Raw genomic sequence first — 22,461 nt, 5'->3', positions numbered from 1 at the left:
TATAAACACGCATTGTGACAACAACAACAACAACAAATATGGCGGAGTCTGTATTGTCAAACACAGAAGAAGAAGGTAAAATATGTTTTTTTATTGTAAAACTCAATAGTGCGTATGATTATTTTTTTTATAAAAGTAGATTAAAATAGTATAACTGATCAAATGATTCGTTTTCGTTACATAAGTATATGCATATACATCACAGAACGCGTAAATACTGATTGCCTCGTTTACCCTTAAGTTACAGACAGAGACTAAAATTAAAGCCAAGTTGAATACAGAATTAACTTTAGTATTCGCGCAAATAAATTAAATTTATAATTAGCCTTGGAGAACTGAGATCATTTAAACATTACAGTATCTTTTTCTTTCCTCATAACTGACAGTGACAACATTATTTGTTGGCAGGCAATTCAAGATGCTGTGCATTTATTGACATATTCATTATTGTGTGTTATATGACAATGACATTTATTATTAACTAAAATGCATTTGAATGGTACTGGTAGGTTATAAATTTAAACCCAAAACTCATAGTCAACCCTTTAAGCGCTGGAACCGAATTTTGAAGGCCTTTGCAAACAGTTTGGTTCCAGATGAGACGCCACAAAACGTGGCGTCTCATCAGGATCCAAACTGTTTGCCTTTCTGATAGTATTCTTTGAAAAAAATCGAAGAAATGGCTAATTTTAGAAATTCAGCGGATGACATTTAGCAGATGACAAATTTCCCAGCATGCAAAGGGTTAATGTATTTAAATCAGTTTCTTCTGCACAGCTATTTTATAAATAAATATTTTTGAAAATAGTAACACAGTTTATTAATTCATGGCATCAAATGCATGTAGCTGGCGCCAGACAACTCGCCCCAATACCAACTTGCCCCAAAACAAACTCGCATCAAACATATGGTCACTCGCTCCAACCAAGAGACAACTCGCCCCAATTTATTTTCGTGCATCTTATTGTTTCTTTATTTAAAGTATTTTATCTTTATAATTGTTTGTTAATTTAGCAAAGCACGTATATATTTTGATAAATGTGTATTTCAACAGTACATTGTATTTTGAATAAATCGAATACAGGTCATCTGAAATGCATGTATCATTATATTTGTAAAAGCCAAGAATATTCTGGATATTCCTCTTTTTTCAATTGTTTTGAATATCCTCAAGATTTGATTACCTGAATGTCGAAGAAAACTTATTAGATAATAATACCACATATTTACAACTCACTTTTTTAATAGAGACCATAAATGGTTTTAAAAAGTGGTTTAAATTGTGTATTTACTTTTTCAATAGGATACAACCATAAATAAACCAAGAAGTTTATGAAGAAGGGATCACTGGATTTTGTCACTTTGGTACAAGAAACAGGAAAGGTATACTTATTTAGCTGCATTTTTTTTTCTGTTGATTTCATTTGAGAATATTAAAATAATTTGTAGATAATGTTTTCAGATATTCAGGCAAGTTGAGATTTCATTGATTTTTTTTATGTCATTTCACAATATTCTTGAATGGTAACAGAAAAAAACACAGTTCAACGCACTAATTGTTGATATATTAAACAAAGTCTTTGTATATAAAACTGTGTTGCTACATGAGCAAAGAATTTAAAAAATGATCCTACACTACACTAGGTGAATATTGAAATTTTACAAAAAAAACTGATAGGAATGTTTAAAAATAGTGTCATGAAAAATAAAAAAATCTATATGTACATATGTAGCTACATCTTGTGTCAAAATTCTTAGCTTTATGTTCAAAACATTTATTGTTAAATGCAGAAATGTCTTTTCAAGGATATCATAGACCACCTTACTTATACGGAAGCATAGGAGCTGTTGAAGGAAATTGCTGCCAGACAGTCAGCAGTTATCACTGACAGCCTGTCCTGGCCCAGCTTGGACCATCCTCAAGCTAACCATGATGGTGTGTTTGCAAGAATTGTCCATTTGGTAGACCATGATGAAGACCAGCTTTGTTGTAGCATGGCCTGACAATACTGTACAAGCCAGAGACCAGTATGTTTACTGTTGTTGAATATGACCCATTTTTCATGTTTATTTTTCTCTAGGCCTGTTTAACAGAATTAATAATGCACTTTATCTATTTCAAATATGTTATTTTTCTATGGACTGTTTAACAGAATTATTAATGCATTTTATCTACTAGTATATCAAATATTTTATTTGTCTGTGGGCCTGTTTAACGGAATTAGCAATGCATTTTATCTTTATCAAATATTGTTGCTTGTAATATGAATATAGAACACGTAAAACTACTCATGTAATTGTCTCAGCTTATAATCAAAAGTGTAGAAAATTTAACTCATTTACTGTCGAAACAGTGGCCATTATGTTCCTGCATCTTAAAAGTTGGACAATAACAGCTAATATATATATATATAGATAGATTTTGCAAGGGGTTTTGAGTTTTTTACGTGTTCATATTTTTCAGAAAAAGGGTTAAGTGGTGACTGATCCTCTCATCCTCCTTATCCAGGAAACGTTTCGGAACAACGTGTTGGCACTGAAGATGTGGAGGACACAGATTGATCTCAGTACATCCTTTGGATACATGGACACCTTCAGAGGGACGACAACAAAACTGTACCTGCCTTTTTTTGAAAGGAAGTAGTTAATAAAATTATTGTTAACAGCTTTTTTAGTCTTGTTGTTTAAGAATGCTTTCAACATTTAAGTGGATAAACGGTTGTTTTAAATTTGAATCTTCAGTAATGCATTCTTTATTAAATGATGTAATCTTATTTCTTTCAATATAGCGTAAATAATAAGAACATAATAATCCTTTGTATACAAAATGAAAACCAAGTTTACTGTTCTATTAATCATTATTTATTTATCTTGTTCTTTTGTCAGAAATATTACAGGGGCATACATACAGTATTCCTTAAATAAAGGGGGCAGTTCTTAGAAAATTAACATGTATTTTAGCAATGCATATTCAAACTTTTTCCACATTTATAATCAGCAACAATATTTAAGTATTATAATGTAACACAAATTAATACTATGAATTTACTACTGATTTTGCCGTGCCTGTCATCAAATAAACATGTTTTACTGAAAGTTTCTTAAAAGATGTTATGTGGAAGACTTAATCAATCATTTAATAAATATTTGAGCCTCGCTCTGGGAAAAGGGGGTTTAATGCATGTACTTAAGGTTGTCCAAGATTAGGCTGTGCAGACTGCACAGGCTAATCAGGGGCAACACTTTCCGCCTTATCTGGATTTTCTCTAAGAGACTCCCTTTCAACAAAAAATACAATAAAACAGCAATTGTCTGCCTGATTGGTATGATCAGCACAGGTTAATCTTGTACGACAATTTACGCACAAGCATTAAGCCCCATTTTCCCAGGGCAAGGCTCACCTTTTTAGGTTTTAGCTGTCTATATGCTCTTTAACTTTTGAATCATGATGCAGTTTCATATAATAATGTATTATGAGTCGTTTTTAATAGATTCATATTCTTTTGTTCAGTGTTAAACTCAACATGTGTTATAATAAGGTGTTCACTTAACATTCTTGCAGTAATGTTTTGCTGTGTAATATACATGTAATAATAAATCAAAATTGAACAACTAGCTTCTTATTTCTTCATGTTATTTATTAAAACATTTTAAACCAAAACAACAAAATCCATAACATAATGAACACAAAACATAATACTCTATATTCATGAAACAAAACTATAATTGATAACATTTTGAATAAATGTTTCCAACTTTTAACATTTGACAGATCAAATTATTTCTGAATCCCACCAATTTTTTTATTTATGGATAAACAGCACTTTATCATCTTTATGACAGTTTATGTAAGGCTATTACAATAAATGGTTGTTTATAGACTGATAAACAATGGAAAACAATACATAATCTATATATAGCATTGTGCTTTGATGTCATTGTTTATGGAACATAAACAAATTTAGTGTGCAGCATGCACTCAACATTGACTATGGTAGCTTATACCTAAAAGAGTTAATAATTCCTTTTCATAGTCTTTACTTGTGACAAAAAATCAGGAAAATGCTGAGCCCAGTGTTTATTTAGCTATTTGCCAGACAAGGTAATCACAAATTCTTCTGTTTCAGAGTGACCTATGATCAAATACTTTGGATCCTCTATTGTAATAACAAAATAATTAATTCACCATGTTTGATCATGGGTCTCCCATAAAAAACTTAACACAGATGATGATACATAACACCTATAAGAGTCAACAATTCCTGTTAATGGTCTTGACTTGTGACAAAAAAATCTGGAACTTGGCCCATTGTTTATGTAGTCATATGCCAGACAAGGTTTTTACTTATTCTTCTTTTTCAGAGTGATCTATGATTGAATACTTTTGATCCTATATTTATGCCCCCCTTCGAAGAAGAGGGGGTATATTGCTTTGCTCATGTCGGTCGGTCTGTCGGTCGGTCCGTCCACCAGGTGGTTGTCAGACGATAACTCAAGAACGCTTGGGCCTAGGATCATGTAACTTCATAGGTACATTGATCATGACTCGCAGATGACCCCTATTGATTTTGAGATCACTAGGTCAAAGGTCACGGTGACCCGAAATAGTAAAATGTTTTTTGGATGATAACTCAAGAACGCTTATGCCTAGGATCATGAAACTTAATAGGTAGATTGATCATGACTAGCAGATGACCTCTATTAATTTTCAGGTCACTAGGTCAAAGGTCAAGGTCACGGTGATCCGAAATAGTAAAATGGTTTCCGGATGATAACTCAAGAACGCTTATGCCTAGGATCATGAAACTTGATAGGTACATTGATCATAACTTGCAGATGACCCCTATTGATTTTGAGGTCACTAGATCAAAGGTCAAGGTCACTGTGACCCGAAATAGTAAAATGGTTTCCGGATAATAACTCAAGAACGCTTATGCCTAGGATCATGAAACTTGATAGGTACATTGATCACGACTGGCAGATGACCCCTATTGATTTTCAGGTCACTAGGTCAAAGGTCAAGGTCACAGTGACCCGAAAAATTAAAATGGTTTCCTGATGATAACTCAAGAAAGCTTATGGCTTGGATCATGAAACTTCATAGGTACATTGATCATGACTCGCAGATGACCCCTATTGATTTTCAGGTCACTAGGTCAAAGGTCAAGGTCACAGTGACAAAAACATATTTACAAAATGGCTGTCAGTACAACTGAGAGCCCATATGGGGGCGTGCATGTTTTACAAACAGCCCTTGTTTTATAACAAAACAATTAACAAAATTCACAATACCTTACACACTTAAAACTCAAATACATATTCTCATGGCATTTCAGGGCACTTGTATGCTATGTTCGTCAGTATTTTATCAATGGTATTTCTGCCCTATGTTTATAAGCAGTCCACTTATCAAAATCACATTTTATCACCATGATGATGACAGCACAGTCGACCATAATGTCACACATTTGGTCACGCTTTCATATTACACAAATAAATTCAAGCATCATTTCAAATACTAAAGTCATCTACTGACTGAAAAAACAGCCAGGGTCACACATGCACTTTCATACTCAATGGTATACATCCTATAAAACCATGCTGCCAAATTCACACAACATGTTCCTAACCATAGTCAGTTATCATTGATTTCAGCTTTGTCAATTTTTTAATTCATAATAATGGTATGTTGAAGTTAGTTAAAACAACATAGTTACATACACCGTGTACCAATTTGTATGAGTAAATCTTCATATTGTTTCCGGGTTGCTTGCCCTTGACCTATTGGATATTGCAGCTCTTCATTAGCCGCAGGTGGATAAATAAGGGGCAATTGTAGAGGCAATCAGCTTTGGATTAGCTGAATCAAAAAGGAACTTTGATCGAATGGTTTTTGCCTTGATGATCTCTGTGTACTCAGTGCATGTACGTGTATCCCTTCTTTTCATTGACTGGCACCACCGTCCAATTGTTGGCTGCCTTCAATTTACTCTGAAATAACATATAAGCATATTTGTAATTTTGAAATGTACACTAAAACTTATCATAAAAACTATGTATGAAATTTGTTTGCTATTTTAAACATTATTTTATTCATATCATGCCAATCAGGTAACATACCTATACTTTTCTGGGCTACTTGATTCACCAGTATTAACTTATGAACCTACCAATACTTTTCTGGGCTACTTGATTCACCAGTATTAACTTATGAACCTACCAATACTTTTCTGGGCTACTTGATTCACCAGTATTAACTTATGAACCTACCAATACTTTTTTGGGCTACTTGATTCACCAGAATTAACTTATGAACCTACCAATACTTTTCTGGGCTACTTGATTCACCAGTATTAACTTATGAACCTACCAATACTTTTCTGGGCTACTTGATTCACCAGTATTAACTTATGAACCTACCAATACTTTTCTGGGCTACTTGATTCACCAGTATTAACTTATGAACCTACCAATACTTTTCTGGGCTACTTAATTCACCAGTATTAACTTATGAACCTACCAATACTTTTCTTTGCTTCTTGATTCACCAGTATGAGCTTATTATATGATGAAGTTATCATACTTGAGTCACTAACTGACAATTACTATACAACTAGAGATTGGAGGAGAATGGCATTGAAATAATTTCATGACCAATCACCATGCAAGTTATCTAAACGGTTCAGAAAACAAACCAGCTATCGGATATCCTCTGGTTTTCATAACATAAAAAGTTTCTGGTAAAAAAAATGATAAAGCAATTATATTACCAAGGAACTTTAGAAAGCACATAGAATGTTATTGAATATAAATATATTATTTTATCAATTAAAATATGCTAAGACAGGGTTGTTTGCATACTCTTAGTAAGATGTTATCTCTCCAATTCCTGACACATGACCAGGTGTGGTACTTCCTTGTGACACAAATGACAGGCCAGGACCTGGCGGGGGCTGATGACCGTGCATAGGTGAAGAGTTTGTTGTTCTAACATTATGCTGAACAGTCAAACTTGCAATAGTTTGGCCGGCACGTCTTTCTAAAAAGAAGGTTTGTTTTAGAATATAAAATTGATCTCATATCAATTTAAAGAAACAACAAAATTGATGTTAAAATTAGGGAATAAACTGTATAATCATATTATCATATCATGATAATTGATTACATAATATAACATATACATTTGCATACCAGTATATTTTATAATATAATATATACCGTATGAATTAATCATTCATAATTCATCATTTATCATTAATTTCATGCTTCATTTGACTCGTGTTTGAGTGTTCCTTATAAGTTATAACGAATTCATTAAATTGATACGAACATCTTGGCATAGGGGCATTTTAAAGGCTTATTTTAAAACGCGCAATGAACAAATTATGTTATCAGTGCGTATCTGGTTTCGTTGCAGAGTAAAATATCCATACAATAAAACTAAATACCTATCCCAACTTTTGCTAAAATTCCTTTGTAAACAGGCAACACTTGCCAAAAACTAAACGTAGCTTCTAAAATATGACTTACAATTCGTGTGTTTAAGCCATTACCCTGTTTTCGTCTCTTCCAACGATACTCCTATGGTTCTGCAAACACTCAGTCTTGTCGCCAAGATTGAATAAATTCGAGCGATGTCGCTGGCTCCGGCTTTTGTTTCTCTTTTTTCATATGTTCGATCACAGAAATGAGATGCATTGTTTGTAAACCAAAAGCGGATAAGTGCAGCGCGCATGCGCAGGCTGCATTCTGGTATACTAGTTGGGATCCCATTCACAATTTCTGACTAAAAATAACTCATTTCGCGTTTGAGACGCTTTATAATTTTCAGGTTTTCAAATCGTCAAAAGTTGCATTTTATGGAAATTTTAGAGCATGGAAACAATTTGGTATATTTTTTTTAAAGCAAATATCATAACTGCAGTAAAAATTTGCAAATCCGAAACAATTTTTTTCAATTTTGTCAATTTATCACAGTGTGAACAAGCCCCTTTAATATAAAGTTCAGTATTTTTAGGACCTCAGTTATAAAAATATTTTCTAGTCATGCATAAAATTTTCTAGTTATAAGCATATATGTCATATTTTCATACATTTTGTACATTATTGTGATTCTATTGTTGTTAAATGTTATCATACTATGTTATTTCCCAAGAAGGTATCTTGAGTTTATCAATAAATTGCTTGTATCGAGTATTTGTGTTTGTTTTATTTAACCAATAATACAGAGGAATCCATTTCAAATCAAAACATAAATACTTTCCAACAGCTTTATTCGTCGTGTGTACAGACACACACCCTATTTACTTAATGTGTTTTAATATCATTGCAAACTATTTTTATAAAACTCGATTGTGATGCCATTAGAGCCTGGACTTTTGTTATTTTGAATTCCTTCAGTGCTAATCCACATTCATATTCATTAAGTAATCCGTAACACAATAGTTTTTCCTCTTGATTTAAAGCATGATGTGTATTTTTAAAAAGGGTGTAATTTTCAACATGTTTTCGTTTATAGAGGGTTTCGAAAAATAAACGTTGTTCTTCTTGTATTTGAGTTCTGTTCGTTATATCTTCACCATTGACTACTGATTTGTGTATAATTTTTTGTTCACTTCTACGTTTTTCAATGTTTGCGAAGTATTTTGTATTTTTTTAGGGATGGCAACGGTTAATCGGTTAACCGGTTATCCGTTTCTTTAGGAGGCTAACCGATTACAAAATTAATGTTCGGTTACTCTTGCAGAAAACGCATTTCTTTGTTGAACGCAATAAATGCTCAAATCGTTAGCACCTTTTCCTTTTCAATCAGCACACACCAGTGATAGTTTTCATCTGTATGAGAAACATAAATAGACAGAATTAATGTAGTTATTGACTTGTGATAGTAATCTTGGATAGTTATTTTCGGATATGTTCGTCCCACCGTTTGTTTATGTTTATGTGAGCACTGGAACTCTTGATAGAAACTATTGAAGTTGATCAGTAACTATTTAAACGTGTTGTTATATTGTTATGTCTGGTTATATAATTTTGTATATGTAGTAAGGATGTCATATTAAACACGGCGTTGCTAAGAAAATTAACTTGACGCAGCTAACCAAACCCCCGTACAACAAAATAATGACATCCTTCAATGCGCTCAATGGAGTCTAAATCATAACCCACATATTAAAAACTCAGTCAAGCAGAGCCATTTCAATAACTCGCGCAAGTAAACAAGTTCACTAAGTATCCCATTAAAATTACCACGCTTTGTTTTATTATTCCCGAAGCGTAAAAACGCTTCATTTATTAGTACATGAACAAAGATTTTGAGAGAGCGAAAGTAATAAAATAAACTTATTTTTTAACAAGCATCATATATTATCCAATTAAGATAAAAACGCTTCATTTATTATTTATTATCCCTTGATCAAAATCACGGTTTATGTAGTATGCCATTAGCAAACGGACTAACGCTGAGTTTCAAATACCACGCTTTTAAGAATATTTACGCGTTTCCAAAACACGAAACCCTGTTGGGAAAACTAAAATGTTCGGGCCAGTGAATTTATAATAAATAATGCGTATATTTAATGTAATGTGACTCATTCTCTTTTCATGTAAGGCAATACGTGCATTCAAAAGTAATCGTTCCCCTAACAATTCTTATTGAACGGCGTCATAAGAAAATGGGCCCTACGCTATATGCGGCCAGCGTTGCTCCAGAGCAGCCTGCGCAGTCACGCAAGGTCTCGTGGTCTCATCGGCGTTAATTGGTCTGGAGCTACATATGTCGAATAAGACCCATTTTCGCATGACGCGGATCAAGTAATACTCAGTACGTTTGTGTTCTCGAATATATCCGATGCCATAGTTAAGTATAGCACTGCACTTTGGTGTTATCGCAACTTCGAAAGTCAACTATTATAAATAACAAGAAATATCTTTAAAAAAAGATATACGGCGTTGATTGTGGTCGATGTTTATGAACGATCAAAAGTTATCTCTATGAGATAAAAAGTAGCGGATGCCTTTTTTCTGCGCAGTTCTTAGCTACATCATAAGCAAATCAATTACGGGGTGTTGCGGCAGATTTCGTGGCTTATTTTGCTTTATGTGATATTATTACTCAGATATCTATATTTACAGAATAGAAAAACACAAGAAACATGAAAATAAACGAGTGCATATAGGTCAGCCGGCAATACTCGAATCTTATTTAATTGCATAATTATAGTATAGTGAATTATTGTGCTCATAAATAAACTGGTCTAAATGGATAAATATTTCTAATTAATTTTATCAAAATTGGTCCTTATCATGCAAATGTTGAAACTATATTAAAAATCGATGATTGACATACCACAATAATATCGCCGAATATCTTTATTTAGTATCTTTCTGATCAAAACAGACTTCAAGTGCACAAAGTTTACGAGACGGCGTTTATATAAAGATTTCTGCAACTGACCGCAAACTGACCTTGATACCTTGTGGATTGGAATGCAATGCATTACAGTCACTACGTTATTGTCAGTAAGACCGGTGTAACACTTCGCAACCCCTTCTGCGAACTCCGGTGATGAACTGTATATAAACTCTGACTTTCACAAATGGCCGCGAATTGACCCGAAACCTCGCGAGTTGAAATGCAATGCAAGTAAGTACTAAATATGACAACATAGCCTTTAGTATAAACGCTTTTGCGCTGGTAATTCTCTGAAAATAAAAGGTGAACGCACAAACTGTATTTATGTCGAAAATTGATTGTAAAACTGTTCTATCTATTGAGCCTTTTCATTAGAGATAAAATTGTTTCATGCAGTAAAACAGTGTTACAAAGACGCGGATATGTTTCCAATGTTCTGGTGTTATACTCAAATCAGCCAATGGAATAAATGAAGTGTATTCATTCGTACCTAGCCGCGGGAAATTTGAGTATTATTGGACACTTACAGAGGTCAAGTCAGGGTGAAAAGCTGGCTTAATACAGCTTACGCCGAAAAATAAGTTGCATGTATACATCATCATGATATTTCTCCTTTTTCTTTTCCTAATTATCATCAATTCAGCAGTGTCATGATTATCAATATCATCATCATTAGCAGCAGTACCAACATCAGCAGCAGTACCAGCATCAGTGGCATGCCACTGCATTTCAGTATTATCATAACCACAATTGCATCATACCCCTGTGATCAATATCATACTATTGTGTATTGTGTATTTTAAAAAGGGACGTGTTCGCAGATGTTCACATTATTTGAAGTGTGTCATTAAAAGCCTTTAATAGCTAGATTTGAACATCGGTGCTACATAGCTCCGGTATAAAAACAAAGACACAATTTATAAACGAAAATCAAAGAAAAGTATATGCTTAACGAAAATCCAGTGTATGTTAAAATTTCGTCCCTGATTAGCCTTTACGGACTGAGCAGACGAATCTTGGACAACACTGTACGAACATGCCTGGATTTCTCACAACGCACAAATAATTAGGCTGCAAGACAATCAACAAGACAGAGTATATTTGCATATACATATAATTGTTTATTAAATTCAAAGACCTATAAAATACATATTTTATAGGTCTTTCTAAACGTATACGTTTTTCGGATGTTTTTTTTATGTGGTACAAAGACAGTCGGTTAACCGGTTAACCGCTCCAATATCGAAACAGGTTAACCGGTGACGGATTTGCTTTGGTTTGCCATCCCTAATTTTTTTCATTGCTTTCAACATGCTGTGCACGAGCTCGTAGTGTTATTCCATTGAGATGTGGATTATAAATTCCTTCTTATACTTGTTTTGTTTATGTTATTTCATTTTCAATTTCGGTGGTATCGTTTGTGTTTGTTTCATGCAATTGTTTTTCAAGTGTTTCAATGTTTTTGATGGTTTCAGTTTCAAGTTTGTGTGTTTCTTTTTGTTTTAATGATGTGTATCTTATTGTTGTGTTACGTGTATTTCCTTTAATTACTTCCCATATGGTGTTTGGGTTTGCATCTAAATTATTTTGAACTGTATTGAATATTTCCTGTTTTATTTGCGTTTGATATTGTGTATCTAATAAGATATTGTTATTGATTTTAAAGAATCCTGGGCCTCTTTCAGATTGTATTTGGTGCAGTTCAACTAAAGAGTTCATCTATGTTAGGACCGTAAACGTTGATTAATGTTAATTGTGTTTCGTTTTTTGATGTCTATACTTGCTTGTCTTCCAATTATTATTTCCTTTGTAGTTGTCGACTGTGATCTCTATATTTTTTCATCAGAAAGACAATGCCTTGTTTATTAGTATGTTGTCCACTTAGATAGATGTCTCCGTCCCATTCATCTTTTAAGGTTTGTGCTAAAGTATGTGTAAAATTACTTTCTTGTCCAGTTAGTTTCTTTTTTAAAATACCAGTTGGTTTCTATTACAAGATATAAGTCAATATAGGTTTTCCATGATTTGGTATTCGATGCAAAAGTGATGTGTATGTACAAATATAGTAAACATTTCATCATGACATATACGGTGGAATAAATGCGAAGAAAAAAAGACAGGAAAAAGGACAAAATAAACAAAAACAACAAACAATTGAAACAAAGAGATGCAAAAAGGATAGAAACATACGGTAATGGTATAGGTTTTTATAAAAGATTGATGTATCTGTCCAATTTACTGTTTAAATATCTAAGGCGAGAACGAAATATTTAGAAAACGTTTACATATGATGTTATTGATACATTATCCAATATACAAAACAACAAAATAAAAAAAAACGTTCATGATCCTGTTATCATATTTACGTACGTATAATATAAATGAGACATATTTAAGTATTGTATATATGTTAGAGCCTAAACTATTATGTATATAACCATATAACAATCCAGTTCAACCGATTAGCTAAAGGCTAATTATTAGTGCCAAAAAATTATTTATATAGCAATTATCGAAATACATCGTATTTTAATATTTTATTTACACGCAGTTCTCTTTCGACAAATTTAAATTACACTTTCATAGCCGCGTCATGCGAAACTGTGCCGTATGCGTTTCAGCCAGCGTATCTTAAGCCCCACCTGTGAATTTTCGCAGTCTGGTCAGAGGCGATGCTGTTCGCTATAAAATCACCCAATGTGTTATGGTCTCATTATGTTCCTCCTTATCAGACTGAGAGATGCGTCGGCTGAGTGGGATATACATATGAAGGGCGCATATAGAATAAGACCCATTTTCGCATGGCGAGGGTCATTAAAAATCTAATCGAGAATTGTAAATGGCACATTTAGGCACAATGCTCTTCGATACAAAATTGTATTCAAAATAGCGAACGTTTAAATAAGGGAAGCTTATCCAGGCGTTAAGGAACGATTTCTTGACGTGCTGACAGAGTACGGCAAACATTTGTGGTTGGATAATTAAACGATTTTCCTCTTATCGTGACAATATACTATTTTTGTTTGTTTTGTCATCTTAAAAGCATCTGTGTTTATCGAGCAAAACTGTGTTTATCGCTGGTTAGTTATATATTCCCCAGACGATTAAGTGAACGAGTACTGACCCTGAAATTCTGCGAGATCAGGGGCGTAGGTAATGGGAAGGCAGGGGAGGCGGCCGCCTCCCCAATATTTCGGTTAGTCGTCGTTATATAAATGAAACGTAAAATCTCCCGAAATCGCCGCCCAAAAACCAGTATTTTTGTAATCACGCGCCGCCAGTGCAGAAGCCATGTGTCCCCTCTCCGTCTGCTCCGAGGTTGCCAAGAGTGATGTGTCAATATCCCTTGTTTGTTGTCACAAACCAGGGGCCCAGGTAAATGTAATTGCGTTAATTGTTTTATTGTTCTTTTCCGTGATTGGACTGTCAATGTTTTGATTAAGGACAGGCTATTCTTATAATTTTAATTGATCGCTTTAATTGAAAGGTAACTGTCACTTAAAACAATTTTTAGTAAATATACGCGTGAAAAACATTAATTTGATCGAAAATATTTTTCTCTCTAAGTATAACAGTTATTATTTGATTAGAAATCATTGAAACAATATCATATATGTAAATGTTTAATGTTCAAAATGAGTATTCCTAATAAGCCTCGAAATTTTGCTTAGGCGTATATTCAAGAAGAAAAAGCCTACACAGTGTTCATTCCAATCTAGTTGGTTTGATTCGTTCATATGTCTCCACTACGATGAGGTATGTATATTAGTATATAAGTATTAAATTTTAATTTGCGACCGTTCTTACCTTTTATGAACCAAACGTCGATCAAAATACAAACGAAAGTTAGAAGAAAAAAACCATACAAATAATACTCGTATTGTTGCTTAATAATGTTTTTTCATTATTATCGTTAATAGTTAACACAAAATGTATTACAGATTGATTTTAAAGCGTACAATAGTCCGGAATTCCTTACACTGAATAGTGATACATTCTTTGCGCTGAGCACATACACAGTGATATAGCACATGTTCAAAGGTTGTATCTCGAATCAGCCTATGACATATTCAAATATATTCATGCGTATCTGCTGGCGTTATGGAATAGTCATGTAAGGTGAATTGCTGGTAAAAACAGCTATGCCGAAAAAGCGCGTTATACTCATGTTTAGGTCAGAGTTGTTAACACCGTGTGAACGGCTAGAGTAACAAGTAATGAACAAACAACAAAGTACGGGTCAACATGGTTGTCTTTATGACTACCTAATTCGTTGGTAAAAAGAATTGATTGCAGATTAATTTTTTTATTTATTTTCATCAATTTTGGTATTGTATATTTTGAATGTGTATATAGTGTTAAAATCAAAAGTTTTGTACAGGAAATGTCCATGATTAAATTATATTGTTAGTAAGATAGGTATTTGATATTCAAACACTATATACAAAATATGATAGTGATTGCATATTGTCTTCATATTCAGTTCTCATTACCATTTTCATCATACTTTCTATGCTTTCTGAACGTCAAAAAGAGCCATGTTGTTGTTATTCTGTCTATGTTATTTCCATAAAATAAATAGGATGATAAAAGTGCACACACATCTCGACCCGTGCGTTAAGACACACTCTTAATAAATTCAAATGACTTGTGTTGATTTCAAACTTGCGATTATTTTTTAAAAAATGAGTTGCGTCTTAAATTATGCAATAGCGAACAACTTCAGTGCCTTCAGCGCTTTGATATCAATTTCTAACGACGGTTATTCGCAAATGAAAACGTATTTTCATGATGAGTCTTTGTCACAAGTGTTTTTTCACTCACAGATGGACATTGTTCATTAAATTATTATAATTTTTTGAATCCGTGCTAAATGTTTGAACATTCTCGTTTTGACAAACTGCGATCAGGTCCACTTGAGAACAAATTATTGGGAAGTGCAAAACAGCTGACTTGATCTTTTAAACTGTTCAGAAATGAGTCTCGTGTGTCGGAAATCATATCAAAATAGTGCTCATATATTTCGTATTTAAGTTACATTTTAGCATGGCTTTTATTTAATACCAAGGAACATAGCATTTTTTGAAACTTTAGAAAATAATAACAAAACAATACGGATAGACGAGTGCGTTGTCTTTAAAAGTAACTTGGTTTTTGGTTTCGTAGACAAATATTTTAAACGATAAATAATTGAATTAAAGTTCACGACACTAGGTAAGTACTCTTGATTATGCAAATGTTTACCTTATAATGTTTTTAATGGTACCATTCATATGTTTTGAGATCTTAGCAATTTGTTTCTAAAGAATACTTTCAAGATAATAATACAAATCACACTAATACAAAGTCATTGTGACACAACGTGTGTAATTAACTCGAAAAATCTGTTTTGTTATTGGGCATAAATATATGAAGGAGAGAGCGTCATTAAAACTTAAAATGCAAAACGCGTTTGTCTTTTGAAACGCGCTTTGTTATCGTGTGACATTTTTTCCCCACCATACTTATAGTGTTGCACATATTCACAAATCACGTGAAGTGAAGTAATGCAGTTATGATTTTGCGGATACGAATGCGGATACGGATGCGGATAGATAGAATACTAGCCTTTTTGTTCTCTCGTTCATGTTTTGGGCTTATATTATATCTGTGTTTACGTTTTTTTGGTTTGCATTTTACATTTTATACAAGCTGGTTTATCTATAGACTGTGATATATAGTGACGTAACCGCTTTGTTGATTTTATCGTTATCATTGTTTCTTTGATAACGATATATGTGGATCGTGCTCTTAAACACATTGATGCATGAAAATGAAGTAGAAAGTAATATTGTGTGTAGTATGGAGGAAATGCAAAACATCAACAGGTTATGAATAATATTCGTAGATTTGTGTTTACTCTGCGTTTAGTAAACATCAAATTATCAGAAATGAGACGCATGCATACGAAATAATAAAACTTCCTTTGTTGCGTTTAAACAGTAAATATTATTAAAAGAAATAAGCGGCTGAGCAGTGTACAGCACATTTATGAGAATAAACCTTATTAAATTAATTGTACATTTAGAATAAGGTCAAACCCTTCTCTCGATATTTCTTGTAACATTTCCATTATTGAACCTACATCTTCAGTCAAATACCTAGGGGCTACATTGGATCAAACTTTGTCCTTTGAAACCATGGCTCGTTCAGTCATTCAGAAGGCCAACTCCAGGTTAAACTATCTATATAGAAAGAAACAATATCTCACCCAGCAAACCAAGAAACTTCTTGTCATGTCTTTGATCAAATGTCATTTTGATTATACTTGCTCTATTTGGTACCATGGTCTCACCAAGGTGTTTCAAAATAAGCTCCAAACCACCCAGAATAAGTTATTGCGTTTTGTCCTTGGTCTCGATGCAAGGGCACATATTGGGCCAGAACACTTTCGATCGCTCAACTGGCTACCAGTCAATAAACGTGTAGACCAGATTGTTCTTGGCCATGTGTCTAAGATTAAAAATGGTTTGGCACCTGACTATATGGGAGAACATTTTATTCCGCATGCCTCTATTCATTCATACAGGACAAGGTCAACTCAAAAAGGTGCATTTGATGTCCCAAAAGTCAAAGGTTTCGGGTCAAAGTCCTTTTGTTACACGGGATGCTCATTATGGAACAATTTACAAATTCGAGTTTTAATATCAATGAATATTTAACTCGTAATAAACAGAATAGACATTCATGATAAAGACGACCCCATATCTTATATTATAATCAATGATACAGTCAGGTCACCCAGAATAATGGTATTTTGTATATTGATATGAAATTGAAACAGACTACAGATTAAAAACATTTTTTTCCGCCACACACCTTTATCTATTTTAGAATTAGGTTCTATTCGCATAAAGGATAGTAAACCGTTGCTGCGATAAGTGTATTTTATTTTGACCTCAGTCACGTGATAAAACTTAAAATCCCTGACTCGTGTGATTAATTTTTGGAATAACTACGTGTTTTGTGTTGTTAATACATGTAGGTTGATTTTAAACGGCATGGTTAAAAAGTTAGAAATGTTTGTTAAGAGATGATTTATTTAAAATACAATTTTCAGACATTGAAGTGACTTTTATTTAGGTATTTAGTTACGTTTGTAAATAGGCAAGTAAAATACAGTTTTTCGTTAATGTGTGTTATAACAGTGTTCAACAAGATTACTTTTTTGGTTGAATGAAATCGGATTGGAATAGTTAAACATGAACAACACTTTTGTTTAGAGATGACGTATACTTTTATGTTTAAGTTAATAAAGTAACGTTTATTCCGGTAGTCAGTTGCATTTGTCATTAAGCCAGTGAAATACTGTATTTCTTTATGTTTGTTTTAAACTGTAAAAAATAAGTTCTATGCGCTTTGAAGAAAAAAACAACAATATGGTTCAAAATCACATTTTAAAATTTCCTGTTTACAACTAATTTAAGTAACCATTGGTGTACGAATAGCAACTGAAGCATATCAAAGATGATATAAATATGTTATTCAAATATCCAATTAAAGGAACAAGGAATTAAAACTATTAATGTCAATATGAAGAAATGGAAAAATTTCATGATTTCGTTGAAAAATAATTAAGTATTATTGTGCAATCTCAAGAAAGATGGTCTTCTAATGGCACATGCAAGAAAACATGTTGTACACAGCTGTTTAAGTGTTGCACACATATCTCATTATGTCTCAAAACAAATTACAGGCATGCTATTGTTTTCCGAAATGCTGCAAACCTATCTTTATAATGAGTATTTGAATGCAAGTGTTTTTATTCTAGGAACTGAAACGAGTGTTCATAACGAGATCTAGAGCTAGGATTATTGCGATGTCGGAAGGTAGTGAATTGGGTAAGTTTCTATACTTTCAAAATACATGAGAGCTTTGAACTTAAAACGAAAATGTAGTCATACATGTTGGTGTGAAGTATCTAAGTTTATGGCACGCTGGACAGTTAAATTATAAATAGATGTATTCCTTATCTTTAATTTGCAGATGGCCACGCAGATGGTGCATTCGTTGAGCACGAGAAAATTTTTCGAATGTCAGCTGCATGTACAACACTTGCGAATGTTCGTATCAATGCAGTCGACAGCCTGGCAGATTCCAATTGTTCAAACAAAACAGGAATGGGTCACACAAATACATTGACAGTCGCAACGACTTCTTCTGAGAATACCCAGCAAAACACAAGGCTTCCCATTTCCATGGGCGATATTTGCCTTACTCCAAGTGTGGAACCTGATTGTGCCCCTATCCATGGGAACCAAGTATTTCTGCTATCAAACAAAGACACTGCTACGCAGGATGCTTTCCCATCGCCCCATATTTCTCCCAGCGTTAAAGGCATGACTCACACAAAGGAAGCCTTACTTAATAATGTGTCTGAAATCATAACATTAGACACCGATCTAACAGAGGCTGAAGATTCAAGAGATGTAATGGATGATACACAGTCGGGAGTTGAAATCAGGGCATATAATTTGAAATCTGAATTCACAGAGGCACTCGATGGGGCGACATATGATTGCCATGGCATTGTTTTAGATGGTGTAAATGAAATGCAGGCACAAGTTTCAAAGGCAGTAAACACTGTAAATACAAATAAGTAAATTGCAGTTAGTGATATACATAGAGAAACGGAAGATGCGATAATTCGTTCAGAAATTAGATGGCGCTTGAAACATCTGCAGCGTTAAAGGAAATAGAAATGAAGAAAATGCATGTTTTGACAGAAATGGTGGTAAAGGATGAAACAGGTGTACATGCGCGACTCACAGAGTTTACTCTTGAATAAACAAATTCCATAACAGGTACTGGGGACACTGAAATAAATGGTGATTATTAGTTATATCCTATATTTTTCATTACAGTGTGCATATTTCTTTCGTTTGCTGCAAGAATAGTCCACTTTTCTTGTCATTCTACTTACATTTTGTCCCAACTCTTATTACAATTATTTCAGTGCTGTTGATTTCAGTGCTGTTGTTTTCTCTCCCCTTTCCTCGATAATATATCATGCCTTTCTTCATATCGTTGTTTTGCTAGTTTTCAGATTATATTTCATTCTGAAGTTTATATTTTCACAAAATATTGAAAACATTAATTATAAACGCTTCGCTTAAGCCTAGGCAAATTTTCCTTATACTACTAATGGAAGAAAACTGAAGAACATAAACCTAGCAATGACGTCTCTTCATGCATGTTATTGCTAGTCGTATGTTCTTTTACGACTTTGGCGATCAGAAACGCCTATATAGAGCATATACCGTTACGATAAGTCTATATAATTGTGCCGTTTTGAACTGGAATATCTAGCACAAAAAACATATAATTAAAATCTTTGCAATTATTTTATTTCAGATATAAGCGATGTTCTTATTTTACACTCGGACGCAGATCAGGATCTGGCTAATGAAATCATGAATACTATAGTCAACGATTGTGCCTTTAAATTTATATTGACGTTTATGCCAATTTTGCGACTGGAAAATCTAAGATGGATATTACTGACAATATAATGATAACATATCGATGGGTGCTGTTTTTAGTAACCCTTGATTATAAGCTAAACGGATTCCATAACTTTCAAGGTGGCGCTGTTGATGAAAGAGCTGGAGGAAAATGATAATACCCATGGTCGGATCGTGCCGTTGTTAACCGGAGGGATAAAACGAACGGACATTAGACGGGCTTGGTTGAAACCACTTCAACATATATATTTTCCAGATGAGAAATTCATTAAAACGATTTTTAAGCTTGTCAAACAGTTCCGTTAGTGTAAACTTACCGGTACACCTGTATTATACACATGATATGTGTGCTTAACCCATGATATGATATTCGAACCGTACACCTTTTTAAAGATCGTTTTTCGCACTTTGCTTATCATCAAGCACCAATTAAGTAATCATTAATTATGATGGCATTTCATTTCATCGTTTTTTAGCTTCAAATTATTGGCTTAAGTCAGAGAAAGGGGTTATTGTTAACGATGGCGGTAGAGAGTCTTACATGGACAATACGATTTCTTGATCATATGATTGCTTCTATACCCATGCCAAAACATTGAAATAAGAATACGCCCCCTTTATTCGCCGAAGGAGTAATCTTAACGCCCGTCTGTGTGTATATTAGGAGGTGGGGAGGGAGAGTTGTGAGAATTCAGTTGTTGGGTGTGTGAATGGGATATTTCTGATTTTTTTTTAGAAGTTAAGAAATTCTGAACTTATATAAACAATCAGAAATCACAATAGTGTTAAACTTGATCAGACAATTTTTCTCGTACAATGCCCATACTCCATGGTGGAATATAAAGGTCTAAATTCTTTAGTCAACGTCAATTTATTATTGTTTCCGCTCTGTAACTAAAACCTTCCCTCAATGATTTTAATATAATTTGGGATAAATGTTCCCAATAATCAGAAAATGTGTGGCGCACAATTCAAATGTCAAGCTCAAAATCAAGATAAAGGTCAATACCACAATTCATTGCGAAGGATAATGTTTTTCCCACCTTGCAACAAGTAACATACCTTAGGTTTTTTGATAATATTTTGTATTATCAATCCTCATGGACAGACATTGTGCAGCGTGCAACTTCCATGCTTTTACAGAGGATGTAATCACGCGATTATATAAAGAAAGTCAATATGGCGACGCGCATGCCGAGACATGTATTTTTTGTCGTTGTATACCCTTTATTACTTTTTTTAGTTTTTATAAACCGCTTACTTTCCAGCCATCTCAGCAATAAAGTGATAAGTATATATCTCAACTTTTCTCGCGAAGAAATTTCTCGGCAAGGTCACAAAATACAGCTTCCGTTCAGCAAATTCGTAGCGAGTAAAGTCGAGATATAATGCGTATATTTAAAAGAAACAAACGTTAATCACTTTTTACTGATATGGCTGGAAAGTGAGCGGCATTGTACAATCAAACAAAAGTAATAAAAGGGTATAAAACGGCCCAACATATTAGTTTTGGCACGGACGTCGCTATTTTGATCGTAACGTGATTATCCCCTAAAGGTAAGTCAAGGTCACAATTCAAGATTTTATTTCTTGAAGTACATTTTGAAACATTCAAATTTGCGTTTAACGTGTTACCCTCGTCTCCTTATTTTAAAGTTCAAGGTCATATTTCAAAGATCATCAATAAGAGGTGTTCCCGAAATCAGGTGAGCGCTAAGCCATCATGGTATTTTTCCACTTGAGTGATTAATTCTGGGCGGAGGTATTGTATGTAATTAAGCTTAATGAAACGTTAAATATTATATTTTCATTGAGTTTTACGAGGTTGATCACAAATTTAAATAAGTCATGTGTTGTCCTATATAGTATACTTCATTGTAAAGGACAAACGGATGGTAACGAACTTTTTTATCGGGGTTATGTCTCCTAGGGTTTCAATATTACTCTGTATCGAACAGTATCACCGATTTAAGTTTTTCTTTTTTGTCTGTATATATATCGTGGACATATCTTGATCCTGTAAATTTTAAAACATGAACAGTGCTATAACTGTATTTTTAAGAATTCACATAAAGTCTCGCTTTATAATGAAATTATAATTGGACTTTGTTCGTCTTCTGTCCATATTGTATACGACACTTCCTTTCGAAATAACCAACGCAAAATCACAACTATTTACAAAATGTGTCAACAATTAAACACTAAATGTTTTAGAACGAGCATAGCAATACATTAAACATATACAATCGCCACACATAAACAATGTGATGATGTGTAGATGTTCTCATTATGAAAAGAACGATTACAATGTACTTTTTTGTCGAAGTATAATGCCATTACGTCATTTAATTAGACCACGCTAATGTAAGTCCGTATTACAAAGGTATTGGTTTACCGGGTAATCGATTATTAATTGGGTATGCGCAAAAAGGCACATTGCATCTTCTCATTTTTACATGTATTATGCGACTGACGGTGATTTTTGTTGTTGAATACTTTATATAAATATATTGTCGTTGAAACATTTTAGAGGTTAAAGGGTTA

The 22,461-nt window shown here is 33.6% G+C and overlaps 3 long non-coding RNA genes across 3 annotated transcripts; 2 read left to right on the top strand and 1 right to left on the bottom strand.

The window, feature by feature from the left end:
• LOC127860550 (uncharacterized) lies at positions 1–3,251 on the top strand. Its single transcript, XR_008039840.1, has 4 exons — positions 1–75; positions 1,304–1,383; positions 1,807–2,028; positions 2,465–3,251. It is a non-coding gene; the product is annotated as an uncharacterized LOC127860550 (long non-coding RNA).
• A 366-nt stretch (positions 3,252–3,617) lies between these two features.
• On the bottom strand, positions 3,618–7,703 carry LOC127860309 (uncharacterized). Its single transcript, XR_008039689.1, has 3 exons — positions 7,531–7,703; positions 6,862–7,039; positions 3,618–5,991 (listed from the first exon to the last, which is right to left on the bottom strand). It is a non-coding gene; the product is annotated as an uncharacterized LOC127860309 (long non-coding RNA).
• Positions 7,704–18,222: 10,519 nt separating this feature from the next.
• Positions 18,223–20,335, top strand: LOC127859279 (uncharacterized). The gene is made up of 3 exons (XR_008039286.1): positions 18,223–18,294; positions 18,440–19,281; positions 19,808–20,335. It is a non-coding gene; the product is annotated as an uncharacterized LOC127859279 (long non-coding RNA).
• The last annotated feature ends 2,126 nt before the right edge of the window (positions 20,336–22,461 follow it).

The sequence above is a fragment of the Dreissena polymorpha genome, chromosome 15 (assembly GCF_020536995.1).
Source record: "Dreissena polymorpha isolate Duluth1 chromosome 15, UMN_Dpol_1.0, whole genome shotgun sequence".
Lineage (NCBI taxonomy): Eukaryota > Metazoa > Mollusca > Bivalvia > Myida > Dreissenidae > Dreissena > Dreissena polymorpha.
The sequence above is the reverse complement of the archived record's forward strand: the minus strand, read 5'-3'. Positions and strand labels throughout refer to the sequence as shown.